The sequence below is a fragment of the Excalfactoria chinensis genome, chromosome 15, assembly GCF_039878825.1.
Source record: "Excalfactoria chinensis isolate bCotChi1 chromosome 15, bCotChi1.hap2, whole genome shotgun sequence".
Lineage (NCBI taxonomy): Eukaryota > Metazoa > Chordata > Aves > Galliformes > Phasianidae > Excalfactoria > Excalfactoria chinensis.
Window position 1 is genome coordinate 57,793 of NC_092839.1, and position 26,824 is coordinate 84,616.

Here is a 26,824-nt window from a genome sequence, read left to right on the forward strand (position 1 = left end):
AGTCCAACCGTTCACCTATTACTAATAGCTCCCACTAAACCACATCCCTCAGCACAACATCCAGTCTTTCCTTGAACACCCCCAGGGTCGCTGACTCCACCACTTCCCTGGGCAGTCCATTCCAGTGCCTGACCACCCTTTCTGAGCAATAATACCTCCTAATGTCCAGCTTGAATCTCCCCTGCTGTAGCTTGAAGCCATTCCCTCTGGTACTATCACTAATGACACGAGAGAAGAGGCCGACCCCCAGCTCACTACAGCCTCCCTTCAGGTAGTTACAGAGAGCAATGAGGTCTCCCCTGAGCCTCCTCTTCTCCAGGCTGAACATTCCCAGCTCCTTCAGCCTCTCCTCATACAGCCTGTGCTCCAGATCCCTCACCAGCTTTGTTGCCCTCCTTTGAACATGTTCCAGGGCCTGGAAAAAAATGTTTAAAAAAAAAAAAAAAAAAAAAAAAAAAAAAAAAAAAAAAAAAAAAAAGTAGACTGTCTTTTTACACAGTCCGATAAAGACGGAACAAGAGAGGTTGGTTTAAAACTAAAAAAGAGTTTTACATTAGATGTTAGGAGGGAATTCCTAACGCTCCTAACATCACATGGTGAGGAACAGGAACAGGTAGCCCAGGGCATCTGTGCATGTCCCATCCCTGGGAATGCTCAAGACAAGCTCAGATGGGTCACTGAGCATCCTGTCTTACTGAGTGGGGCTGGAACTGAATGGGCTTTAAAGTCCTTCCACTCCAAGCCTTTCTATGATTCAGGATCCTGTATATCCTCTTTGCTTAAGCATTCCTCAATCACTTCTTCTTTCACCAAGAGTACATCTGCCTTGCATCAAAATCACCCACCACTCTCAGGCACCTAGGATTCCATGAAGCCCAGTCTGGCTAATAAAGGAGTTCAGGGAGGAACTGAGTATCACACCCTTTTCTATAACCTGCTTCACCAGGTACCCTGCTCCATTCAGAAATCTTCTTGTTGCTTTTGATATGCCTGGGAAGATTTAATTGAGGCTGAGCTCTAGCTTTCCTAAACTCATCTCTGTACATGTACTTGGACAAAGTCTCGGTATCACTGCCAATGTAGCTCTTCCGGTTTCCTCTGGTTGCATGCTTTCTTTCTGAGTTTTGGGTTGATCAGGTCGATTTTTTCTATTCATGCAGGACTTGTGATGCTTTGCCTGTCTCCTTCTTCCATGAGAAGGACTACTTTTTCTTGGAGGAGGTGATCCTTGGATATTCAGCATATTGTTGAATCCCTCAGCATTACCTCAGTGATCCCCAGCTCTTTGCAGGGCCACACCCTGCAGACACTTGAAGAAGCCAAGGCCTGCTGTTCTGAAGCCCAGGACCATGAGCTTGTCTTCTGCCCTCCTTTCAGGAACCTCAGCTCCACCATCTCACAGTCTCTGCAGTCCAAGGTCACCCTGATGTTCACATTCTCTACAAGTTCCTCCTTGCTGATGAGTAGGAGATCCAGCAAAGCACCTCTCCTCTCTTGTTCCTCTATGGTTTGTGTCAGACAGCTGTCACCTGTGCTTTGCAGGAATCCTCTGGATGGCTTATGTCCTGCTGCATTTTCTTTCTAGCATTTATTGGAGTGAATAACATCCCATATGGGGCAGGTATCTTCTCACTAGTAACAAGTGACAGGACGAGGGGAAATGGCCTCAAGTTGCGCCAGGGCAAGTTTAGGTTGGATATTAGAAAGAACTTCTTTACAGAAAGGGTAGTTCAGTACTGGAATAGGCTCCCCAGGGAGGTGGTTGAATTGCCATCCCTGGATGTGTTTAAGAGCCGTTTGGATGTGGTACTCAGGGATATGATTTAGCAGAGGTTTTTTTTTAGAGATAGGCTACTGGTTAAGCTGTGGTTGGACTTGATGATCTTCAAGGTCTTTTCCAACCTGGGTAATTCTATGATTCTATGATTCTAAGAGCCTGAAACCATGAGGTTTGTGTCTATCTGCAGAGGGCATTTTTTCTGCCCAATCAGGAAGGCAGAAACAGACACTGACGCCCTCCTCTTTGATCCATTTCCATAAGCTCTCAGCTGTCTCCTCTGCCATCACTGTCAGAGCTCAGTGCACTTTCCAATAGACGGTAATGTCCACTGCTCATCTTCCTTGCCTGTATCCCTCTTGTACTACAGCCATGGAAGCCAACCCACCATGACTCTATGATCCAAACAAGATCCTGTACCTGCACAGAGATCATAGTATCATAGTATCATAGTATCGTGCGAGTTGGAAGGGACCTTAGAGATCATTGAGTCCAACTCCCAGGGTTCGAGCCCTCTAGTGTAGCATAGCGGCACTTCTACCACTTGCACCACAGGGGGGATTCAAACCCGGGCCTCCGGTGTTGCAAGCGGCGGTTCTAACACCATGCGCCACCGGTCTCTAGCTAATCACTTTTATTCATTTTGTTCAGTACATGATAGTGAAGACACATCAGAAAGCATCCCATTCCAGAACTAGCATCAGATTTATCCTGGCTGCATCTTGTTTCTACACCCTGGTATTGGTGTCCAAAAGGTGGCACACAAGCATTTGTGAGGTTGGGGTTTTCCAGTCAGCACTGACTGACATCATTATGACATAGCTTTTGTTGAAGGCCCTGTGCTGCATTTGCCAGCTGCATGTCACTGTGCTGGTCACCCCTGAACATGGATGCCACCAGGCTTCTTCTGATGCCTTTAAAATGAGAACCCTGAACACACTGAGGTTTGTAATGCCTTGAGCTGCAGAATATGCTGTAGATGGAGCATAGAGAAGATCTGTTTTGTCTTCTGGTGAGCTCATCCATTTGGTCAGCTGAATAACTCTGCGTACTCCATGGGGACACAGGTGAAGAAACAAACCAGGTGCCCAGAATGAATGGATCTGGAGTCATTTAGGATGGCCAAGAATGAGGTGGCTGTCTCCAAGATTTTCCACCACACTTTGCAGGCACTAGCACACATCTAGGACCACTGAAGGCCCCTGGTCATTGTCTAGTGTCCGATCATGAACAAGAGCCCCTCAACCTAATGAATAAAGTCCAAGGACTCAGATGAGAGACTGTTATGCAGACAACTGTACTGTGCATATCTGAAGTAAAGAAAGAGGGATTTCATCTCCTATGGGTCTGTGGGGTGCTGAAGCCCATTTGAGCCTCAGGTTTTCCATCTGGGGATGGGATGACTGCACTGCCTCAGCTGGATCACCACAGTCCCCAGGGAATGCCAACCCCTCCTTATTCTTGTCTACAGCTACTTTTTTAGTATGGACCATAACAGAGTTTCCAGATGGGGCATTTGCCCCTCTAGTAAAGCAAACACGCTCTTGAGGACCAAGCATGCTTCTGGAATCAGACACTGCCCACAGGACATCCAGTAATACGTTCACATGAATTCAAAGAACATTCTGCTATGATCACCCTGTTTTCGTTCAGGAACTGTCAGCCCTGGAGCCCTGTGGATATCTCCAGGGAGAACAGTGGGGAAGAGAAATCACATCCTCCACTGCCGAGCTGGGCTGAGCTCTGGGGACAAAGGGAGCTCATAAAAGTTGGCAATGCTGCAGAGACATTTCTGCCCAGGAGCAGCTTCTCTGCACCACACAGAAGGGCTGGGGCACAACCCACAGAGAAAGGAGAGAGAGGTCACAGGCTGTGAGGGGCGTGAGCTCGTTGGGGGATCATTGCTCACAGACCTCGATACTGTGTTTCTCTCTGCAGGAAATGCAGATGCTTTTCTTGAAAGGATTGCAAAGTGGGGACATCCCATAGCAGATCAGGACGGAGTCACTCTGAGTTCCTTTATTATGGAGAAGGACCTGCTCCAGACGACACTTCCCTGCTGCAGCACAGAGCACCACCCTGAGGGCTGTGTCCCATGTTGGCTGCAGGCTGTGAAGCCAGGGGTACACTCGGGTGCCCAGGGCTGTCCTGCAGAGCAGGGTCCCTGCTGTGCTCCAGGGGCCGTGTGCCGGGGCCTCACAGCCTGCCAGGCTCAGCCCTCAGCCTGCACGGGAAGCTGGCCAGGGTGCTGTGGGGAGATGTGTGGGGGGAAGGAGCCCCCTGGCAGGGCAGGGGCCTTCTGCTGACAGAGCTGCTGCCTAGGGCAGGGGGTTTACAGTTTACAGTGCTCCAAGGCAAAACCCGGTGACTTTACTGCAGAAATAGGGCAGGGTTTTATCTGCTTCAGTGTGGGCTTTCCTTAGTCACTGATTTTAGTTTCTGCCATCACTTTGAGGTTTACCAGGATGCACAGTAAGACCCTTTACTGCTCCTCAGCCCATAGAAACCACCATCACCCCATGCTGTTTCAGCAGGTTCTGTGCAACCTGGCCCTTAGCATGTACATGCACTGAGATGCTCCTGGGCAGAGCCTGATTCCAGGAGGGGTCAGTAGGGCAGAGCTGAGCACACAGTAGCTGAGATGGGCTCTGTGAGCTCCAGGGGGGGAGCTGTGTTCAGAGAAACAGCTGCAGGCAGGGACAGCTGCAGGGCAGCAGAGACATGGGCAGGGAGGGAGAGGTACCTGCTGCCAGAAAGATGGTGGGAGGGGGACTTGAGCACCTCCATACCATCCCTGAAGTGCAGACACCTTCCCTGCAGCAATTCCCTGGCCTGCTCATTTCTCCCAGTGTAGAACTCCAGCCCAGTGCCATGTTAACTCGGCCATAGCTGCCACTGGAAACACTTGGTTGAATAGTGAGAATTCAAGTGCATCTCAGACACTGATGTGGTGAGCTCTCTTATGCAGTTATGTCCATGGAGGAAACACATTCATTCCTCCCCTTCACCTTTGAGGCTCTGGGAAACACTGTGGGTCTGGGAATGAACTGACATTCCTTTCAGGACACCTCATAATTGTGGCATTTGACTTTTTTTTGAGGGTGACTGCTAGGTTGCAAGTGGCTTTGGATCTCCCATAGCATTTCTGTGTTAATTGGCATCCCCATGGAGAGAACACCTCAGTGTTAAGACCATGGAAATGAACACTGAACCCTCTGTGCCCCTGGTGAAGAAAGCAGAGCTGAGATCCTTAGTTATGATGAGAAAGGAAAGGGATTTAGAGTTCTGCACTTCTTACTTGGATTCCCCAGCTCTCAGCAGAATCCAAAGTGTTTTCATAGGAATAACTGAGTGTGCCACGGGTGCCAGCACAGGGCAGCCATGATCTTGACTGAAGGACGGACCAGCTGACCTCACTGCACTGAGGGACAGAGCCATTGCCTCACTGGACCCAAAATAGTTCACTTGGCATGCATTGCAAACACCAAGAATTTCTGCTTTAAAACCACTCCTAATGTGTAGTGGGTCAAGAAGGAAAAAAAAAAAAAAAAAAAAAAAAAAAAAAAAAGCAATACCACAGAACCCTGCTGTGCTTCTTTGTGAAACTGAGAAAAAACTGCCTGATATCTCATGTATTTTAATCTGAGATCACTCTGTATTTCAACTTTCTTCTTGCTGTTGATCATGCTTTAAGGAAAATGATGACATTGACACATTTTAGCTGTGGCAATCTTATTGTCTTTCTCTGCAAATGACTCTCTACAAATGACTCCAACAGTCTCCAGAGCAGCGTTCCCTGTGCCCAGTGGCATCCTCAGCCAGTAGCAACCAAAGCTCAAGCAAAGATCCTTTAGAAAAGGCAGGGACAGTTTAGGGAGGTGACAGCAAGAAGTGAAGTAGGCTTTGCTCAAAGATTTCTACCATAATGTTGTATTACTTTTCCTTCCTTTATCAGGTCCCCATGCCCAAAGGCAGCAGATGTCCAACAGCAGCTCATTCAGCAAGTTCCTCCTCCTGGCATTTGCAGACACGCGGCAGCTGCAGCTCCTGCACTTCTGGCTCTTGCTGGGCATCTACCTGGCTGCCCTCCTGGGCAACAGCCTCATCAGCACAGCCATAGCCTGCGACCACCACTAGCACACCCCCATGTACTTCTTCCTCCTCAACCTTGCCCTTCTTGACTTGGGCTGCATCTCCACCACTCTCCCCAAAGCCTTGGCCAGTGCCCTCTGGGACACCAGGGGCATCTCCTATGCTGGATGTGTTGCACAGGTCTTTTTCTTTTTGTTTTTGTTCTCAGCAGAATATTCCCTTCTCACTGTGATATCCTATGACTGCTATGTTGCCATCTGCAAGCCCCTGCACTATGGTACCCTGATGGGAAGCAGAGCTTGTGCCACCATGGCAGCAGTTGCCTGGGGCTGTGGGGTCCTTAATGCTGTGCTTCAAACAGGTAACACATTTTCCCTGCCACTCTGCCGAGGCAATGTTGTGAACCAGTTCTTCTGTGAAGTCCCCCATCTCCTCAAGCTCTCTTGCTCAAACTTCTACCTCAGAAAATCTGGATTTCTTCTGTTTAGTGCTATGTTAACTTTTGGATGTTTTGTTTTCATTCTATTCTACGTGCAGATCTTCAGGGCTGTGCTGAAGATGTTCTCTGAGCAGGGATGACACAAAGCCTTTTCCACATGCCTCTCTCACCTGGCTGTGGTCTCTCTGTTTCTCAGCACTGACTTTCTGGACTACATGAAGCCCCTCTCCATCTCCTCTCCAATCCTGGACCTGGTAGTGTCATTTTTTTACTCAGTGGTGCATCTAGCAGTGAACCCTCTCATCTACAGCACGAGGAACCAGGAGCTGAAGGGTGCTTTAAGGAAAATGATGACATTGACATATTTTAGCTGTGGTAATCTTATTGTCTTTCTCTGCAAATGACTCTCAATCTGTCCCATAATGGGCCTAATTTATGTTCTTTATGATTGTAACATTTACTTATTTTAATTAATATATTCTCTTTCTCTTTTTGCTGTTGTACTATTTTTATTAGTGGTTATCATTAATTGTTACACTAATATTTTGATTCCTTTCATTTCTACTAAGACATCACTCTATTCCCTTTCTCCTGGAGCACATACACAATGTGAGTCAGAGCAGATGCTCATAGTTACTAGGTCCTGTCTCTGAATATACAGGCAAATGAGATGTCTTCAGTCTTCACTGAGGCAACTGGGATGTCATAAGCACAGAGAAGGGAAGCTGGGGAGGGATTCCTGTCATCCTCAGGCATACCTGTATACTTCCATTGCCTTTGGAAATGTTCCATTGTCATTCCAAACCTTCTGGACACTCACAGACTCCCAGAGAAGAGATATGGCTGCACTCAGCCCCATCCATCTGGGCCTGCTTCACACCCTGACCAGTACAGCCAGTAAAGCCAAACTGATCCAAGGAGGTATGCAGAGTGGTAGAATCATAGAATCATAGAATTACCCAGGTTGGAAAAGACCTTGAAGATCATCAAGTCCAACCACAGCCTAACCAGTAGCCTATCTCTAAAAAAAAACCTCTGCTAAATCATATCCCTGAGTACCACATCCAAATGGCTCTTAAACACATACAGGGATGGCGATTCAACCACCTCCCTGGGGAGCCCATTCCAGTACCTAACCATGTGTATCCCATTCCAGTACCTAACCATGTGTATCCCATTCCAGTCCCTAACCATGTGTATCCCATTCCAGTCCCTAACCATGTGTATCCCATTCCAGTACCTAACCACCCTTTCTGTAAAGAAGTTCTTTCTAATATCCAACCTAAACTTGCCCTGGCGCAACTTGAGGCCATTTCCCCTCGTCCTGTCACTTGTCACTAGTGAGAAGAGACCTGCCCCACTCTCGCTGTAAGAACCTTTCAGGTACTGGCAGACGGCAATAAGGTCTCCCCTCAGCCTCCTCTTCCTCAGACTAAACAGCCCCAGCTTCCTTAGTCTCTCCTCATAGGGCTGATTCTCCAAGCCCTTCACGAGCCTCGTTGCCCTTCTCTGGACCTGCTCCAGTACCTCCATGTCTTTCTTGTGCTGAGGTGCCCAAAACTGGACACAGTACTTGAGGTGAGGCCTCACCAATGCCGAGTACAGGGGCAGGATGACTTCCTTAGTCCTGCTCACCACACTGTTCTTGATACAAGCCAGGATGCCATTGGCCCTCTTGGCCACCTGGGCACACTGCTGGCTCATATTCAGCTGACTGTCCATCAGCACACCAAGGTCGCTTTCCGTCTGGGAGCTTTCCAGCCACACCTCCCCAAGCCTGTAGGGTTGCCTGGGGTTGTTGTGACCAAAATGCAGGACCCGATACTTGGCCCTGTTGAAACTCATTCCGTTAACCTTGGCCCATCAATCAAGTCTATCCAGGTCCCTCTGTAGTGCCCTTCTCCCCTCAGGCAGATCAACACTCCCTCCCAGCTTAGTGTCGTCTGCGAACTTACTGAGGGTGCACTCAATCCCCTCATCCAAATCATCAATGAAGATGTTAAACAGAAGCGGCCCAAGCACCGAGCCCTGGGGGACACCACTTGTGACCGGCCGCCAACTGGATTCCACTCCATTGACCACAATTCTCTGGGCCCGGCCATCCAACCAGTTCTTCACCCAGCGGAGCGTGCGCCCATCCAAACCATGGGCAGCCAGCTTCTCTACCAGAATGTTATGGGGGATAGTGTCAAAGGCCTTACTGAAGTCCAGGTAGACCACATCGACAGCCTTTCCTTCATCTACTAAGCGGGTCACCTTGTCATAGAATGAAATCAGGTTAGTCAGGCAGGATCTACCATTCATAAATCCATGCTGACTAGGCCTGATCACTTGGCTGACCTTTAGTTCATCCATGATGATACCTGAGATTATCCTTTCCATAACCTTCCCAGGCACCGAGGTGAGACTGATGGGCCTGTAGCTGCCAGGATCGTCTTTCCGGCCCTTTTTGAAGACGGGCGTCACATTCGCCAGCCTCCAATCCACCGGGACATCCCCAGTCAGCCAAGACTGCTGAAAAATGATGGACAGTGGTTTGGCGACCACAACCGCCAACTCCCTCAGAACTCTAGGGTGCAACCCATCTGGCCCCATGGACTTATAAACATTCAGCTTTCAAAGTAGGTCCAGAACCATCTCATCGCAGATCACGCAGGGCTCTTTTGGTTCCCCCTTCCCATCTACCAGTGTAGGGGGCTGCGTTCCCAGGGAGTTTCAAGCATAACTATTGAAGACCGAGGCAAAGAAGGTATTAAGTACCTCAGCCTTGTCCCGATCCTCAGTGACCAAGTTGCCCTCAGAATCCAACAAGGGATGGAGATTTTCCCTAGCCTTCCTCTTGGCGTTGATGTGTTTATAAAAACATTTACTATTCTCCTTGACCTTAGAAGCCAAGCTCAGTTCTAGCAGCGCCTTGGCCTTCCTAATTTTCTCCCTGCACAGCCTCACTACAAACCTGTAATCCTCATAAGTAGCTCCCCCATTCTTCCAGAGACTGTAAACTCTCTTTTTGTTCTTTAGATCAAGCCAAAGGTCTCTGGTCAGCCAGCCCGGCCTCCTCACCCATCGGATCATCTTTCGCGATTTTGGGACAGTCAGCTCCTGCGCCTTTAGGACAATTTCCTTCAAGTATTCCCAACCTTTCTGGGCTCCCACACTCTCCAAAGATACCCCCCAGGGGGCCCTCTCAACCATAGTCCTAAGGAGGTTGAAGTCCGCCCTCCGGAAGTCCAAGGTGGCAGTTCTGCTGACTCCCTTCCGCGGTTCGACAAGGATCGAGAAATCTAGCATTTCACGATCACTTTGTCCCAGACGGCCTCCAACCTTTACATCCCCTACCAGACCATCTCTGTTAACAAACAGTAGGTACAGAGTTTTGTTTCCCCTCGTCGGCTCCTTCACCACCTGTGTCAGGAAGTTATCTCCCACACACTCTAGGAACCTCCGAGACTGTTCCCTGTCTGCTGTATTGTAATCCCAGTCTGGGAAGTTGAAATCCCCCACCAGAATGAGGGGGAGTGACCTTGAGGCCTCCCCCAATTGCCTATAAAGCATCTCATCCACCTCATCATCCTGGGTAGGTGGCCTGTAGCAAACTCCCACAATAACATCGGTATTGTTGGCCTTGGCTTTTATTCTGATCCATAAGCTTTCAACCCTGTCATCACCGTTATTGATTTCCATGCATTCACACTCTTTTTTAACAAAGAGAGCTACACCACCACCTTTCCTACCTAGCCTATTTTTTTTAAAAAGTTGGTAGCCCTCGATCACTGCACTCCACGTGTGGGAGTCATTCCACCACGTTTCAGTGACGGCAACTATATCAAAACTTTCTGAACAAACAATGGCCTCCAGCTCCTCTTGTTTATTACCCATGCTGCGTGCATTAGCATAAAGGCACCTGAGCTTGGCCTCCTTGTGATCAGCAGCAGCCCTAATAGCCTTGTGACTACTATTAGGCATTTCCACAGCCACCAGCTTAACACCAGCCCTCATGTTTTTCCTACAAGGGGGTGAGTCATCCTCCTCCTTCACCAAGGGCCAAGACCTTGGGGGTTTAGAAGCACACCCCTCTCCTGCAAGCACAGGGACATTGCATGCAGTTTCCATGCTGGTGGCCCCAGCTACTGCCCCACCCCCCTTCATAACTAGTTTAAAGCCCTCTGGATGAACCTACCCAATTCTCTTCTTAAGATCCCTTTTGACCGGTGGGACCCAAGGTCAAAAAACCCAAACCCCTGTTGGGCACACCAAGCTCGGAGCTAGGTATTGATCTGTTGGCCCATTATATTGAATCCCTCATTCTTCCCTGAAGCAGGAGGGAGAGAGGTGAACACAACTTGTGCTCCCGAACCCTTTACCTGTCGCCCCAAGGCTCTGAAATCCTTTTTCAGAGTCCTCATGGAGGTTCTGCCTAACTCATCACTACCAACTTGGAACAGTAATAGGGGATAGTAGTCAGAGGGGTGGACTAGGGAAGGAAGTTTCATCCTCACATCCTTAACCCGAGAACCCAGGAGGCAGCAGACCTCTCTATGTAGAGGGTCTGGCCTACATATTGTCCCTTCTGCTCCCTTCAGTGCAGAGTCACCAATAACGAGGACAAACTGGTTTTCATCCCAAGAGGAAGACATTTTCTCGACAAAATCATGTTGCAGCATAATATGGCCAATTCTGTCCAGAATGCATGTTTTCCTCTACAAAAGAAGGGCATTTCTGTACTAAATATCCATTTCTGAAAAAGTTATAAAAATTTTCACGGCAATATTGGAGCTTATCCTAGAAAGAAGAATTTTGCTCGTCATGATCACTAATTAGAAAAACATAATTTTCCCCTAAAAATAGCTTTTTCTTCTCAAAATACTAGTTTGGATGGCAAAAGGATGTAATGATCTCTTCAAAATACTGCTTTGTACCTTCCTAAGATGCATTCTTTCCAGAAGACCTGTTTTGCTCGATAAAAGAAGGACATTTCCACCCAAAATATCAGTTTCAGTCAAAATTCAGAAAACTTTCTTCTGAATATCAATACTTATCCCAGAAATAAGACGTTCTCTCTTAAGTATAATTCTTTCCAAAATTATGATTTTTTTCTATAAAAAGAGCATTTTCTCCACAACATACTGGTTGTCATGCCCAAAAGAAAACAATATCTCTACAAAATGATCCTTTGCAGCATCATAAGACGCATTGTCCCCAGATTACCAGCTCTCCACTACAATATCAAGACATTTCCACCCTAAACATCAATTTCTGCCAAAATTTAGAGAATTTGCACACAAATATCAATACTTATCTCTGAAATAAGAAGCTCTCTCCTAAGAATCACTCTTTATCTCTGCAATAATATGTTTTCTTTCCAAAATAATGCTTTCCATCCCTAATTATCGCATTTTCTCCACTAAATACTAGGATTCATCCAGCAAAGAACACATTTTCACTACAAACTGATGCTTTGGACCATCATATGACACATTTTTACCAGAATACCCATTTTTTCTCTTCAAAATAAGGGCATTTCCAGCCGAAATATCAATTTCTGACAAAATTCAGTAGATTTTCACACAAATATCAATACTTATCCCAGAAATAAGAAGTTCTCTCCTAAGAATCACTCTTTATCCCTGCAATAATAGAAGTTTTCTTTCCAAAATATTGCTTTTCAATCCTAAATATCTCATTTTCTCCACTAAATACTTGGATTCATCCAGTAAAGAACAGATTTCCACTACAAATTGATGCTTTGTACCATCATATGACGCTTTGTTTCCGGAATACCGGTTCTTCTCTTCAAAATAATGGCATTTCCACCCGAAATATCAATTTCTGTCATAATTGAGTAGATTTTCACTCAAATATCAATAGTTATCCCAGAAATAATACATTCTCTACTAAGAATCACTCTTTATCCCTGCAAAAATATCTGTTTTCTTTCCAAAATAATGCTTTTCATCCTGAAGAATTCCATTTTCTCCCCAACATACTGTTTTTCTTCAACATAAGACTACATTTCCTCTACAAAATGTTGCTTTGTAGCATCATATGATACGTTCTTTCCAGAACACCTGTTTTCCTATACAAAATATGGACATTTCCACTCGAAATATTAGTTTCGAACAAAATTCAGAAAACTTTCTTCTGAATATCAACATGTATCTCAGAAAGAAGTAGTTCTCTCCTAAGAATCGCTCTTTATCTCTGCAATAATATTTTTTCTTTCCAAAATAATGCTTTTCATCCCTAATTATCGCATTTTTTTCCACTAAATACTAGGATTCATCCAGAAAAGAACACATTTCACTACAAACTGATGCTTTTTACCATCATATGACACTTTGTTTCCAGAACACCTGTTTTTCTCTTCAAAATAAGGGCATTTCCACCCGAAATATCAATTTCTGTCAAAATTCAGTAGATTTTCACATGAATATCAATATTTAGCCCAGAAATAAAAAGCCTTTTCTTGTGTATCACTGTTTATCCCAGAATATATATTGGTTTCTTTCCAAAATATTGCTTTTCATCCCTAAATATCGCATTTTCTCCCCGTCATAAAGGTTTTCATCCCCAAAATAAGACATTTTCTCTACACAATGATGCTCTGTAGTCTAATATGACGCTTTGTTTCCAGATTAACTCTTTTCCTCTGCTAAATAAGACTTTTCCATCCTAAGTATCAATTTCTGTCTAAATTCCGAGTGTTTTCATTTGAATTTCTAATCTTATTATTAGCGTGAGGTTTATTGGTTGAGTCTGTGTTTTTGGTTAGTCTAGGATATGTTTTTTTGTTAATGTTAGAGCTCGGGTTAGGGTTATGCTTACGGTTAGCGCTATTGTTAAGGATATAGTATGTTTAGGGTTAGGGTTAGTTTTAGCGTAGATTTGTGTTTAGGGTTAGGGTTAGTGGTGTTGTAGTATTAGTGTTAGTGTTGGAGTTACGTTAGATTTATGTTTATGGTGTTTAGGTTAGGCTCAGGGTTATTTTTAGGTTTAGGTTTCTGGTATGGTTAGGATTAGTTGAAGTTTTAGGGATATGTTTATGTATTGCGTAGGTTTGGGTTAGGTTTAGGGTTCGGGCTTGTGAAGAGATAGGGCTGAGGTTTTGGTTAGGAATTGGATTAGAATTATGTTTATAATCAGGGTTTGTAGTTTGGTAGGGTTGGTGTCAATTTAGGATTAGGATTAGGGTTAGGGTTAGGGAAAGGTTTAGGGTTAGGGATAGAGTTAGGGTTAGGGAAAGGTTTAAGGTCAGCGTTCAGGTTAGGATTTGCGTTATATTTGGATTAGGGTTCTATTTAGGGTTATGGTTTGCTATAGGATTAGGGTTAGGATTAGGGTTAGGTTTAGGCTTGGTTTAGAGTTAGGGTTAACGTTAGATTTAGATTTTAGGTTTATGATTAGGCTTATGGTTAATTTTAGATTTAGGTTTCTGTTTGGGTTAGGATTAGTTTTAGGTTTAGGGATATGGTTTGGAATGTGTAGGTTTGGGTAAGGGTTAGTGAGTGCGTTTGGGTTTCTGTAGCATTAGGGCTTGGGTTAGGGATAGGGTTAGAATTATATTTATGGTTAGGCTTTGTATTTTGTAGGGTTGTTGTCAAGTTAGTATTAGGGACCGTTTGGATTAGAGTTAGCGTTAGGGTAATGTTAGATGAGGGTTAGAGTAAAAAGACTAAATAAAGTAAGGTGAGGTGAAAATGTCTTCCTTTTAAGGATTAAAACCAAAGTGTTTGGGAGAAAATACCTTTTTACCAGAAGAAAAGAATTTGGGAGAAAATTTTTTTGCTTGGACAAAGTGTGATACTTATGTGTACTTCTTATTTCAGGTATAAATAGTGATATTCAGGTGTAATGATTTCTTATTTTCACTTCAGTTGATATTAATGGAAGATATCTTTGGTTTTGAAGTGGAGAGAAGGAATTTTGAGAACTAAGCTAAAGTGCGGTATTTTAAGAAGAAAATATCTTCTTTTGGAGTGAAAACCAGTCCTTTTTGAAGAAGATGACATTTTTGTGTTTCAAAAGAAGTATTTTCAGGAGAAAATTATCTTCTTCACCTGGTAGAGAGTGATACTTTAGCGACACATTTTTTGCATTATTTTATAAAGAAAGTTCTGTTTTTGCAAGGAGAAAATGATACCTAAAAGAGAACTTTTCATTTCAGGGATAAGAACTGATATTCGTGTGAAAAATTACAGAAATTTGCCAGAAATTGATATTTCATGTAGAAATGTCCTTATTTAATAGAGAAAAACAGGTATTTTGGAACCAGTGTGTCATTGGCAGCATTTTGTAGTGAAAATGTCTTCTTTTGGTGATGAAACCCTGTATTTAGTGGAGAAAAATTTGTATTGGGGGAAGAAATGCACTATTTTGTAATGTAAATTATATTTTTGCAAGGATAAATGGTGATACATAAGAGAAAACTTTTTATTTCTGGGGTTTAAAAATACTCCCAAATACATAAACCTACCCTAACCCTGCCCCTAACCATACCCCAAACCCGAAACGAAAGCCTACACCTAAGCCTACCCTTACCCTAAAAGAAAGATGCTGCCTGAAGTTTCACCACTCAGCTGCAGCAGAGACTATCGAATCTCGGTTCTCAGCTGTTACCGGTTCTCCGAGAAAAGAGCGGTCGCAGCCAAGTCGGTAGCCGAAAAAGAGCGACTTCAGCCGGCTGCTTTCTTCCGAGGTGGGGGGGGGGGTTATCTAGGCAGCCTCGAAAGGAGCACTTTTGTCCTCAGCTTCTTTTCAGGCTGCAAGCACAACTCCTAGAACTTTTCCAAGTGATTATTCTTCCGTTTGGAAAGATTTCTTTCCTTCTTTTGCATTGCTACTCTCCTAGTTTCTCAAAGTGGAAAGAAATGAATTCTTCTTACTTATCTGACGGGTGGGCTGGGTAGGGCTGGGAGATGCTCATTCGGAGAGAACACGACTTGATGTCTAAATCGCTCCTTTCTAGGCTGCGGGGATTCGCTTCTTCCTCAAAACAAAGGTGCCGGCCGAAGTCTCACTACTCGGCTGCAGCAGAGACGGTTCTCGGCTGTTACCGCTTCTCCGAGAAAAGAGCGGTCGTGGCGAACTCGGTAGCCGAAAAGGAGAGACTTCAGCTGGCTGCTTTCTTCCGAGGTGGGGTGGCTGTTCTCGGCAGCCTGAAAAGGGGCAGTTTTCCCCTCAGATTCTTTTCTCGCTGAAAGCAGAACATCTAGCACTGTTCCAAGCGCTTTTCCTTGCATTTGGATAGATTTCATTTCTTAGATCATAATCATACTTTCGAATATTGAAACACCATTCGGCTCTTTTCTTCCAGTGAGAGGGACAGTACCCGTTAGTTCGAATGCATGGATAGGGGACTCAAGTCTTGATCTCTAGGAATGATCATCTCCCAGCGCTGCTCAGCTCTCCCGTCTCCCAAACGGGAAGGAGATTTCGTTTCAATCCTCTGTCGACTGAGAAACTATGAGTGTAGTAATGCAAAAGGATGGAAGAAACGAAATCATTCCAAACAGAAGAATATACGCTTGGAACAGTGCTACATGTTCTGCTTTCAGCGGTAAAAGAAGCACCCAAAGGTGCGCATCTCGCCCTTTCAGATAAGTGAGAAAATTTCGTTTCTTTCCTCAGTCAACTGATTTACTAACATTTCAGTAATGGAAGGAGAGAAAAGAAATCTACCCAAATGCAAGGAAAACAGCTTGGAACAGGAGGTGTGCTTTCAGCGCTAAAAGAAGCTGAGGGCAAAATTTCCCCTTTCCGTGGTACAGAGAGAACCAACACAGCAAGGAAGAAATTCGCCGGCTGAAGTCGCTCTTTATCGGCTACCGACTTGGCCGCAACCGCTCTTTCCAAGGAGAAGAGGCAACAGACTAGAACCAGGACTCGAGCGTCTCTGCTGCAGCCAAGTAGTGCGACTTCAGCTGGCACCTTTCTTTTGAGGAGGAAGCTTTTCCCCACAGCCAAGAAATGAGAGATTTGGACACCAAGTCGTGTTCTCTCAGTCAGCGCATCTCGCAGAGGTGAGCAGCTCGCTCTTCAGGTAAGAAGATTTCGTTTTTTTCCTCAGTCAACTGATTAACAGTTTAGTAACGGGAAGAGAGAAAAAGAGATGAAATTTATCCAAATGCAAGGAAAACTGCTTGGAACAGTGCTAGGAGTTGTGCTTTCTGCAAGAAAAGAATCTGAGGGGAAAACTGCCTCTTTTCAAGCTGCCGAGAACGGCCACCCCACCTCAGAAGAAATTCGATGGCTGAAGTCGCTCTTTTTGCGGCTACAGACTTGGCCGCCAACGCGCTATTCTTGGAGAAGAGGCAACAGCCGAGAACAGTCATTTGAGCGTCTCCACTGCAGCCGAGCAGTGCGACTTCAGACGGCATCTTTCTTTCAGGTTATGGGTAGGCTTAGCTTTAGGCTTTCGTTCAGGGTTTAGAATAGGTTCATGTTTTAGGTTTATATCATTTTCGGTCAAAATTCAGAAAACTTTCTTCTGAATGTCAATACTTATCACAGAAATAAAAAGTTTCTCTTAAGTATCACTCTTTATGCTTGCCAAATCATTCCCAAATACATAATTTTCTCACTAAATACTGTCTATCATCACCAAAAGAAGACATTTTCTCTACAAAATGCAGCCGATGACACATTCTCTAAAGACTACTTGTTTTCCTCTAATGAGTAAGAGGACCATTTCCAGACGAAATATAAGTCCCTGATAAAATTCAGAATATTTTGACATGAATATCAAATATTAACCTAAAAAAAAAAAAAAAAAAAAAAAAAGTTATTATTCTTAATACTTGTGAAAATAGAAATATCTTTCCAAAATAAAGCAAAAAAATGCTGTCTCTAAAGAATCAGTCTCTACCAGAGGAAGAAGATAATTTTCACCAAAAACGCTTTTCACAAACAAAAATGAAATTTTCGATCCAAAGTACTAGTGTGGTGTTAGAACCGCCGCTTGCAATACCAGAGGGCCCGGGTTCGAATCCCCCTTGTGGCGCAAGGGGTAAAACTGCCGCTATGCTACACTAGAGGGCTCGAACCCTGGGAGTTGGACTCGATGATCTCTAAGGTCCCTTCCAACTCGCACGATACTATGATACTATGATACTAGTTTTCTTCCCAAAAAATAACATATCTTCAATAAACTGCTGCACTAATATGTTGAGGAGAAAACGCCATTTTAAAAGAAGAAAATCATTATTTTGGAAAGAAAATGATCTATTTACAAGTAGAAAGAGAGATACTTAAGAGAGAACTTCTTATTACTGGAATAAGTATTGATATTCAGAAGAAAGTTTTCTGAATTTTGACCGAAACTGATATTTTGGGAGGAAATGTCCTTATTTTGTAGATGAAAACAGGTATTCTGGAAAGAATGCATCATATGATGCTACAAAGCAACATTTTGTCGAGGAAATGTAGTCTTATGAGGGTGAAAACCAGTATATTTGGGAGAAAATGCTATTTTAAGGGATGAAAAGTATTCTTTTGGAAAGAAAATAATCTTTTTGCAAGGATAAAGATTGATACCTTAGAGAGAACGCATTATTTCTGGGATAAATATTGATATTTGTTTGAAAATATTCTGAATTTTGAAAGAAACTGATATTTAGGATGGAAATGTCTTCTTTTGTAGAGGAAAACAGTTAATCTGGAAACAAAGCATTATATTAGGCTACAGAGCATCATTGTGAAGAGAAGATGTGTTCTTTTCAAGATTAAAACCTTTATTTTGGGGAGAAAATGCTATATTTACAGATGAAAACCGTTATTTTGGAAAGAAAATTAGATTTTGTCTGGGATAAACAGTGATAGCTAAGACAAAACATTTTATTTGTGGGCTAAGTATTGATATTTGAGTGAAAATTTACTAAATCTTGACAGAAATTGATATTTCGGGTGGAAATGCCATTATTTTGAAGAGAAAAACAGGTATTCTGGAAACAATGTGTCGTATGATGGTACAAAGCATCAGTTTGTAGTGAAAATGTGCTCTTTGCTGGATGAATCCAAGTATATAGTGGAGAAAATGCAGTATTTAGGGATGAAAAGCATTATTTTGGAAAGAAATGTTCTATTATTGCATGGATAAAGAGTGATTCTTATGAGAGAACTACTAATTTATCGGATAAGTATCCATATTTGTGTGGAAATCTATTGAATTTTGACAGAAATCGATATTCAGGTTGAAAAGCCCTTATTTTGAGGAATGTAATGTATTCTGAGGAATGTAATGTATTTTGAGGAATCCTATGTATTCTGGAAACAAAGTGTCGTATGATGGTCCAAAGCATCAGTTTGTAGTGAAAATGTGTTCTTTGCTGGATGAATCCTTGTATTTAGTGGAGAAAATGCAATGTTTAGGGATGAAAAGTAATATTTTGGAAGGAAAACTAATATTATTGCAGGGATAAGAAGTAATTCTTATGAGAGAACTTCTTATTTCTGGGATAAGTATTGATATTTGAGTGAAAATCTACTCAATTATGACAGAAATTGATATTTCGGGTGGAAATGCCCTTCTATTGAAGAGAAAAACAGGTATTCTGGAAACAAAGCGTCATATGATGGTACAAAGCATCCGTTTGTAGTGGAAATGTGTTCTTTGCTGGATGAATCCAAGTATTTAGTGGAGAAAATGCAATATTTAGGATTGAAAAGCAATATTTTGGAAAGAAAACTTCTATTATTGCAGAGATAAAGAGTGACTCTTAGGAGAGAACTTCTTATTTCTGGGATAAGTATTGATATTCAGAAGAAAGCCTTCTGAATTTTGACCGAAACTGATATTTTGGGTATAAATGTTGGGTATAAATGTAATATATATAATATATTATAATATATATAATTTTGGGTATAAATTTTGTAGAGGAAAAGAGGTATTCTGGAAAGAATGCATCATATGTTACTAGAAAGCAGCATTTTGTAGAGGAAATGTATGTGGGTGAAAACCAGTACGTTGGGGAGAAAATGCAATAATTAGGAATGAAAAACATTATTTTGGAAAGAAAACTAATATTTTTGCAGAGATAAAGAGTGATTCTTATGAGAGAACTTCTCATTTTAGTGATAAGTACTGATATTTGTTTGAAAATTTTCTAAATTTTGGCAGAAATTGATGTTTAGGGTGGAAATGTCTTGATATGGTAGAGGAAAGCTGGTAGACTGGGGACAATGCATCTTATGATGCTACAAAGCATCATTTTGTAGAGATGTTGTTTTCTTTTGGGCATGACAACCAGTATGTTGTGGAGAAAATGCTGTTTTTATAGAAGAAAATCATTATTTTAGAAAGAAAATGATCTATTTACATGTATAAAGAGTGATACTTAAAAGATAACTTCTTATTTCTGGAATAAGTATTGATATTTGATATTGATATTGAAATTCTTCTTTCTAGAATAAGCTCCGAAATTGCCGTGAAAATTTTTATAACTTTTTCTGAAATGGAAATTTAGCACAGAAACGTCCTTCTTTTGTAGAGGACAGAATAGGCCATATTATGCTGCAACATGATTTTGTTGAGAAAATGTCTTCCTCTTGGGATGAAAACCAGTTTGTTGCGGAGAAGAGGCTGCTGTGGGGGTTTGAGAAGTATGATCTTGGAAGGAAAATCATAGTTTTGCAAGGATAAAGAGCGATCCTTAAGAGAGAACTTCTTATTTCTGAGATAAGTAGTGATATTTGCGTGAAAATTCTCGGAATTTTTCCCAAAACTGGTGTTTAGTGTGGAAATGTCCTTCCTTTGTCGAGCTAAACAGGTCTTCAGGAAAGAATGTGCCTTAGGAAGGTACAAAGCAGTATTCTGAAGAGAACTGTCTCACCCCAGTTTATAGGAGGGAGGCAAGGTTCTTTGATATATGTATACCCGGCCTGTGATTAAGGAACAACAGTTCAAATGTTGGTCCGACCAGTTTATTATAAATCTTTATCATTTATATGGGGAAGGAGAGGACAGACACTATTATGATGTAGGGTGATGGGGAAGGGAAGACGGGCGATAGTGAAGATAGAAAATAGAAGCAAGGAGTCTTTGCAGGAAGCAAGAGGGAGATAGTCACCACCATGGATCCAGCGAGGTTTGTCATTGATCTTCATTAGTGGTGGGTCGTCAGGAGTTGTTGTTCCACTGATGATGGTGACCACGATGACGATGACGATGAATGAATGAATTCCAATGGTAGCACCAACTTATTTATAAGGTGCTATCAGATGCCTACAGGGTGATGTTGATTATCACACGGTAGCACCCATCACTTGCCTCCTCCATAAATCAGTGAGAGTCTTATCACTAGAAAACACCTCTGGAAGCAAGCTTTGAGTCAGAAAACAAAGAAGGGTTCTCACAGACCATAGTCAGAAACCATAGTCGAAGGTGAGAATAACCACTCAACTCTAGTAGCATCAGTGGTTTTCTTTTGCTTTGTCAATTATTCATTTGAGATGTATAAAAAGATAAATAAAAACAAAAATAAGTGTTTTAGGGGGGAGTGGGAATATCTGTCATGTTTTCTAAGGGTTATTTCTAGAAAACACTTGGTTTGAACTGACAATCACACAATTTTAACAAGCTGGACCGAACTACAGGAAAATCTTTGCTAAACAGAGACACCAACTGGAAACAGTGCAACCGCTGTTCCTTGAAGTGCACGAGTGGTGTAAGTTATGATCTCAGAAAACAGACTGACAATACCTTCAGAATTAACAACAATGATTTCTTGCACTCCTTTCTGGCTCTGAATTCGCTTCAGCGTTTCTTCTACCTCAGCCTGCAAAAACAGAAAGCACAAATCAAAAGATCACAGCTGCTGTTTGCCTTCAACTAAAGCTTCACAACAGCATGCCTGAAAGTAAAGATGCTCATAGGTGATGCAAACAGACACTGCCTACACCTTTCCATAAAGCACCACATACTTTAGTACTATTTTCTCTGCATGGTCTTTTTAGTTGGTTTCCATCCATTTTGGATTTCAGGGGGAAGTTCTTTACAGAGAGAGCGGTGAGGTGCTGGATCAGCTGCCCAGAGAGGCTGTGAATATCCCATCTCTGCAGGTGTTCAAAACCATGTTGGATGGAGCCCTGGGCAGCCTGGTCTAGTGCCAGATCTGGAGGCTGGTGGTGCTGCCTGTGGCAGGAGGTTGGAACGTGATGATCCTTAGGCTTTCTTCAACCCATGCCATCCTGTGATTCTATGATCTTTCAGAGCAATCTTCAGTCATTTGTGATTACAATCTTGTGCAAACTTGGAACTCTCTTTTAATCTTGTCCTTTTCTCCTCCCCACCTTCCTGCAGCCCCACACATGAGCTCCTTACTGCTGGCTCACAGTGGAAAGACTTCTTAGACTGCTAAGGTATGTAGCAGGCATGCAGCAAAATTTGCATACACACAAATGGAATTCATGAACAAACAGAATAATGTACACTATACATGCAAAACTACCCTCCCTTTTATCAAACCAAAGCTAAGAGGAATTAAAAGCATAAAAAGCAAAAGGAAGAAGTGATCCATGCTCTTTACTTCAATTTGTTATTGGTATTACATAGAAATCACTACTTTGGAAAATCAACTCCTCCAAAAAATAAAAGAAAGAAAAAAAGATGGCTGAAAGCATCAGTTTGGAGGCTTTTGATTCCCTGAAAAGGAAACAGAGACATGCCGCATGTTTCAGATCCTGCACAGACCTGGCACAGAACAAAAGGATCAGCTAAAGCTGGGGGAAAGGCCAGAGCTACCGGGGGCACCTGGCCAACAGGGCTGCATTTGCCAGGCACTGCGAGTAACCCCCCGCCCACGTCCCCCAGCTGGGAGAGGTGATTTGTGTCATTGACAAGAAAAGCATCAGTTCAGCCTAAGAACTGCCAGAAACCTTCCACAGGGCTTTGGGAATGTAAGGAGTTCAGAGTAACACAGACTGCTGCAATGATCAGACAGCACCACCTGAGCTTGTCTTGACAAAGCAGGTTTTATCCTATACGGAAAAAAGCTGAGTTTAATCACGTTGAGCCTTTGATTCCTTCTGAACGCTGGACTGCTTCCATGTGGAAGACAAAGAAAGAGGAAAAAGAAACCCCAAACAGATGACCACAGGGTGTGAAAATGCTGAGGGATAATAGTGACACACTGTTCCACCTGAAATAATTTCCTGCCTCCCCTGTAGATGCATCTAAGCCCAAAGTTGTCCGACACTTAATCACACCTCAACGAGTCTGCTCGGGTGCAAAGAAGAATCCATACGGAACTTCACTGACCCCAGATCTCCCCTACCAACCAACAGTAACCTCACTCGAAGGAGGGGGAGCTGCCCTGGCAGCTCACTGCTGTTTGTATAGGGAAGTCTCCTGGAGCCGCACACAGAGAAAACTCCTCCCCAACACCTCACTGAGCCTCTGCCATTCACCGGGCCAACAAAAACATCACCCAGAAAAACACCACGTACTGAACCCGAGCACCAACAAAAGCTCAATCCCAACAAGAGACAGACAGCATCCGGAAAAGAGACGCACTTTGTGAAAGGAGAGCAGCATCTCCTCCTGTCAGGCTCTCACATAAGCTAATGCAGACACAAGCTGCAGATCAGTGACAGGATTCGTCTAGAGCGTGTGAGCCACAATCCCACCGCACTGCGTGTCTTCATGACCCGCTCCAGCTCTTCACATACAGCTCCCATCTTCATTTCCACATGCACAACGTTATCACCACCTGCTGCCCAGCACTGCGCACAGGAAGCATCCTCCCACGGACTGACAACTAACCGACAGGCCGTTCCGCAGGACATCACACACAGACACGGCCTTTTCTCCCCATTCTCCTGCAGCCGTGGCGGCGCACAGCCCGGAGCCGCAGTGCCGTCCTGCGGGCACACACCGCAACGCGGCAGGGCAGCACCGCGGCCTCCCCCTGCACGGCTCCGGGCGCTGCCGGCCGCCCATCACCCCGCGGCTCCCAGCGCCTGCCGCTTCAGCCCGCGCCTCCCCGCACCGCCCCGGCAGCCCGGCGGCACAGCGGCCCTCCTCCTCCCCAGCAGGCCCGGCCCGCCCCGAGCGCTACGAGCGGAGGAGCGGCCCGCAGCCCGCAGCGCCCGGCCGCCTCACCCACCATTGCGAGCCGCCGCCTAGTCGCCCCGTCACACCCTGCACGCGTGCGCCGACGGCTCCACCAATCGGCGGGGCGGAGGGCGCTCCTGACCCGGAAGCGCTCGTTCGCTTCTCCGAACGTTGCCATAGCGCTGCAGAACCGGCCGGCGGTGCCGGTTGTCTCCCGGTAGGCCCCGAGCCCAGCGCTGCGCAGCCAGCACCGCCAGCACCGCCCGCACACGGCGCTGCCATCCGCACAGCTGTACAGCCCGCCGTGTGCACGCTGCAGCACCAGGCGCTCATCCCTGCCCTCAAACTGATGCGAAATAAGGCGACCAGCCACTAAAAACTGCCTGCAGTGACATCCATAGCTGGGTTTACACAACCGGATGGCCTGCTTTCCTCCTGCAGGAACGGAAAACTGCTTGGAATCTGCTGCAACTGAGCAAGTGACATTGAGAGGAACAGTGGGAGTCACTTTACCTCTCTGCAACCAGCTCCTTCCTTGGGGCTCAGCTCTGGGCCTGAGGCACGTTCACCTGCAGCCCTCCTGCTGCCAGCTCCTCCCCACTCCCAGCGCTGCGATTCACACCACCCTACCCACACTTGTACTCGAGGGGAGGCTATCAGCCTATCAGGCCACGGCTGCCAGCATGCAGCTGGGATTCCTGGGGGGGCAAACAGCAACACAGAGTGCATCAGAAGGGTGAAAGAACCCTCAGGGAAGAGAGGCCAGCTGAAGGGGCTGAGCGCAGGGACACCCTTCTTCCTCAAGGGCTGCTTCCCCTTCTTTCTGTTGGTCCTCCGAGAGCAAGGAGATGCTCACAGCCTGTCACCAGCACTTACGGGTTGGCTGAAAGGCCACCAGTTGGGAAGACCAACAAGGAAATGAAGGAAAACCCGCACCATGTCAAGGGAGAGACGTGAAGCCGACCGCTTCATCATCCTGCAATTGCTAGCCCAAGCGAGGGACGTTCTGACCCGCTACTGAAAGAGGCAGCACCAGTTTTAGAAAGTCTGCTTCACTTTTATTGCGTACAAAAGGATTTGGCTTCTATTTATTACCCTGCCCCCCACCCCAAAATGAAACCCCGGTGCCCAGGATCTCCGCTCAGCAATCAATCACTCGGCCTCCAGTCAGACCCAAGGAGAAGCCTGACCCCAGGGCTATGTCACCTCTTCCCTCTCCAGTCCCGGCCAGCCCTGACCCTCAAGAGACACACCCTGAAGGAACGCAGCGTCTCCAGCTCTTGCCATACATCAAGTCCTGCACAGGTGAAGCCCTCTTTGCTTCTAACGCAGCACAAGCCCTTCCCTTCCAGTTCACTTCCTTCCTCTGCTCCGTCCACGACAGGGAAAGCACGGCTGTGCCGGAAAACCGGACTGTTCAGTCAGCTGCTTTTGGTGCCACCTCCGAGGAAGCGTTGCAGGCGGTTCTGCTGTCCTTTGTGGCTTCTCGCTCAAGCCCTCATCGTTGCTTTCTGCTTTCCTTCTCGGCTTTCTTCCTCAGCTGAGCAGCGCTTGCCTTGCCTCGGCTTTCTTCACTCTCTCCCAAGACAGCCTGCTGCTCTACTGCTCTCACGGGGGCAGCTTGCTGCAAGAGGGAAAAAAGAGGCACTATTTCTCTCACGCACGCTGCTGGTGCAGGCTGACTTAGAGAGCTGTTTGGAAGATAGCCTTGGGCTACTGACCCAGGAACAAGGAAGGACAAGAAACTTGCAGCTGCATCGTCTGTTACCGCCTGCCGAGGAAGATTCCTCACACTCGAGCACTGCCCCACTTGCAGCTGAGGGGAGGAGGAGCTGGAAAGGACAGGTGGACAGAAAAGAAGGGAAAAGCTGAAGAGGCGAGAATCAACTTCTCCCCGAGGCAGATCACACCTTCGTGGGCACTCTTTGAGGAATGCTCATCATTCCTAGTCCTAGCGTTAGCAAGATGGAAATTCACCACCTACCTTTTCACACTCCTCGGGTACGCACTGAGGGCCGTGCCGTGGCTGTGCTGCACAACACCAGTGACTGAAAGAAAGCACGCAGAGAGCGATCTGTTGCAGACAGTGCCAGGAGCTGTGCTTGAACAACGCTTACGGTAAGGCGCGCCTACCTTGAAATGGCCACACGGGAGCTTTGGGACACAGACACGTGTTGCTCTCCTGAGTCCCAGCTCCATTTCTCAGCCACTCACACAATGCTCCTCCGTGTTCTGCAAAGGAAAAGTCCCAAGAGGGAAATTCAGTTCATCACAGAAGTCTTCAAACCTCTGCTCTCAGGGCAGTCGCACTCATTGCTCAGGGTGAGCAGTGGTTACTTTTACTTGAGTGTAGCAGCCAATGCCTGACTCTACAGTACAAATAGTAACCTATGCCTAACTCTAAAATAACAACAGGAACCTATACCTAACTCTAAAGAACAAAAGGAACCTATGCCTAACTCTAAAGAACAAACAGGAACCTATGCCTAACTCTAAAGAACAAACAGGAACCTATGCCTAACTCTAAAGAACAAACAGGAACCTATGCCTAACTCTAAAGAACAAACAGGAACCTATGCCTAACGCTAAAACTAAACTGAACACTAACACTAACCTAACACTACCGTCAACAACAAAGCCCAGAACTGGCACCTAACTCCAACAGGGGGAAGAAGGAACTGGGGGCCCACAGAACCAGAGGAGCAACAAGGTGGAGGAGGAGCAGATGTTAAATAATGCCACCCAGCTAACGCCGGGGGCGGGTGCCGTGCAGCAGGTAAGGAGCCGAGCGCCTGGACCAGCGATGGTGAAGCTGTGACCATGCCAACGCGGGGCCTGGCACGGTGGTGTGGTGCCAGGCCAGCTGTGCTGCGGGCGGATCCACATCCATGGGCTCATCCGGAGGTGGATCCACCTCCATCGGCTCCACATGGTTGGTGGTCACGGGGCTGGTCCAGGCACGATGGAAACGGGCTCCTTTCCCCCTCCTCCACATGATGATCATGGCGGGCCCCCTCCTCCTCTTCGTTTCTGGGGCCCCCAGCTCCTTCTTCCCACTTAAAACAACACTATTCTCATCTCTCACTCTCTTCGTGCTGGACATGGCTGCCACCTGCCCAGCACTCTCCGAGGCGAGTGCACCGAGTGGGGCAGCAGCAACCAAGGTGACAGCTGTGACATGGGGAAGATTCCAAAATGGCACCTGTGCTGCTGGGAGTGGCATTCTGCATAGGATGAGGAGGGGGCTGGAGGGCAGGGCATGGCATGGGAGCTACAAGGTGCTCCCTGTGCCCAGCGGGCAGCCCTTCTCTCCAGACAGCAAGAGGGCACAGAGAAGCCTGACCCGAGATAAAGGCCCTCGGCCTCTTTTACCCTCCCCCTCCTTCCACAAGGGAATCCCCCCTTGGGACTGGGGCACCCACATGGAAACATGGAAACTACAAGCTACTACTTTGCTTCTACAGCACGA

The 26,824-nt window shown here is 45.5% G+C and overlaps 2 protein-coding genes and 1 pseudogene across 4 annotated transcripts in view; 1 reads left to right on the top strand and 2 right to left on the bottom strand.

Moving 5' to 3' along the window:
* Positions 1-23,434, bottom strand: part of LOC140259247 (uncharacterized) — a 44,802-nt gene extending 21,368 nt beyond the window's left edge. For 2 of the 3 annotated variants that reach the window (XM_072350367.1, XM_072350364.1), the window contains exon 1: positions 21,004-21,080. The gene's annotated coding sequence lies outside the window, so the exon portion shown is untranslated. Of the gene's footprint in view, positions 1-21,003; positions 21,081-23,407 lie in introns of those variants that run through there. The other variant, XM_072350365.1, reaches the window with a different exon arrangement.
* Positions 5,404-23,731, top strand: LOC140259340 (olfactory receptor 14A16-like; annotated as a pseudogene).
* L3MBTL1 (L3MBTL histone methyl-lysine binding protein 1) overlaps positions 20,210-26,824 on the bottom strand; it is a 42,429-nt gene continuing 35,814 nt past the window's right edge. The window contains exons 27-31 of the mRNA XM_072350362.1: positions 25,489-25,587; positions 25,340-25,403; positions 23,408-24,979; positions 21,004-21,079; positions 20,210-20,614 (exon numbers count right to left, since the gene is read on the bottom strand). The gene's annotated coding sequence lies outside the window, so the exon portion shown is untranslated. The remainder of the gene's footprint in view (positions 20,615-21,003; positions 21,080-23,407; positions 24,980-25,339; positions 25,404-25,488; positions 25,588-26,824) is intronic.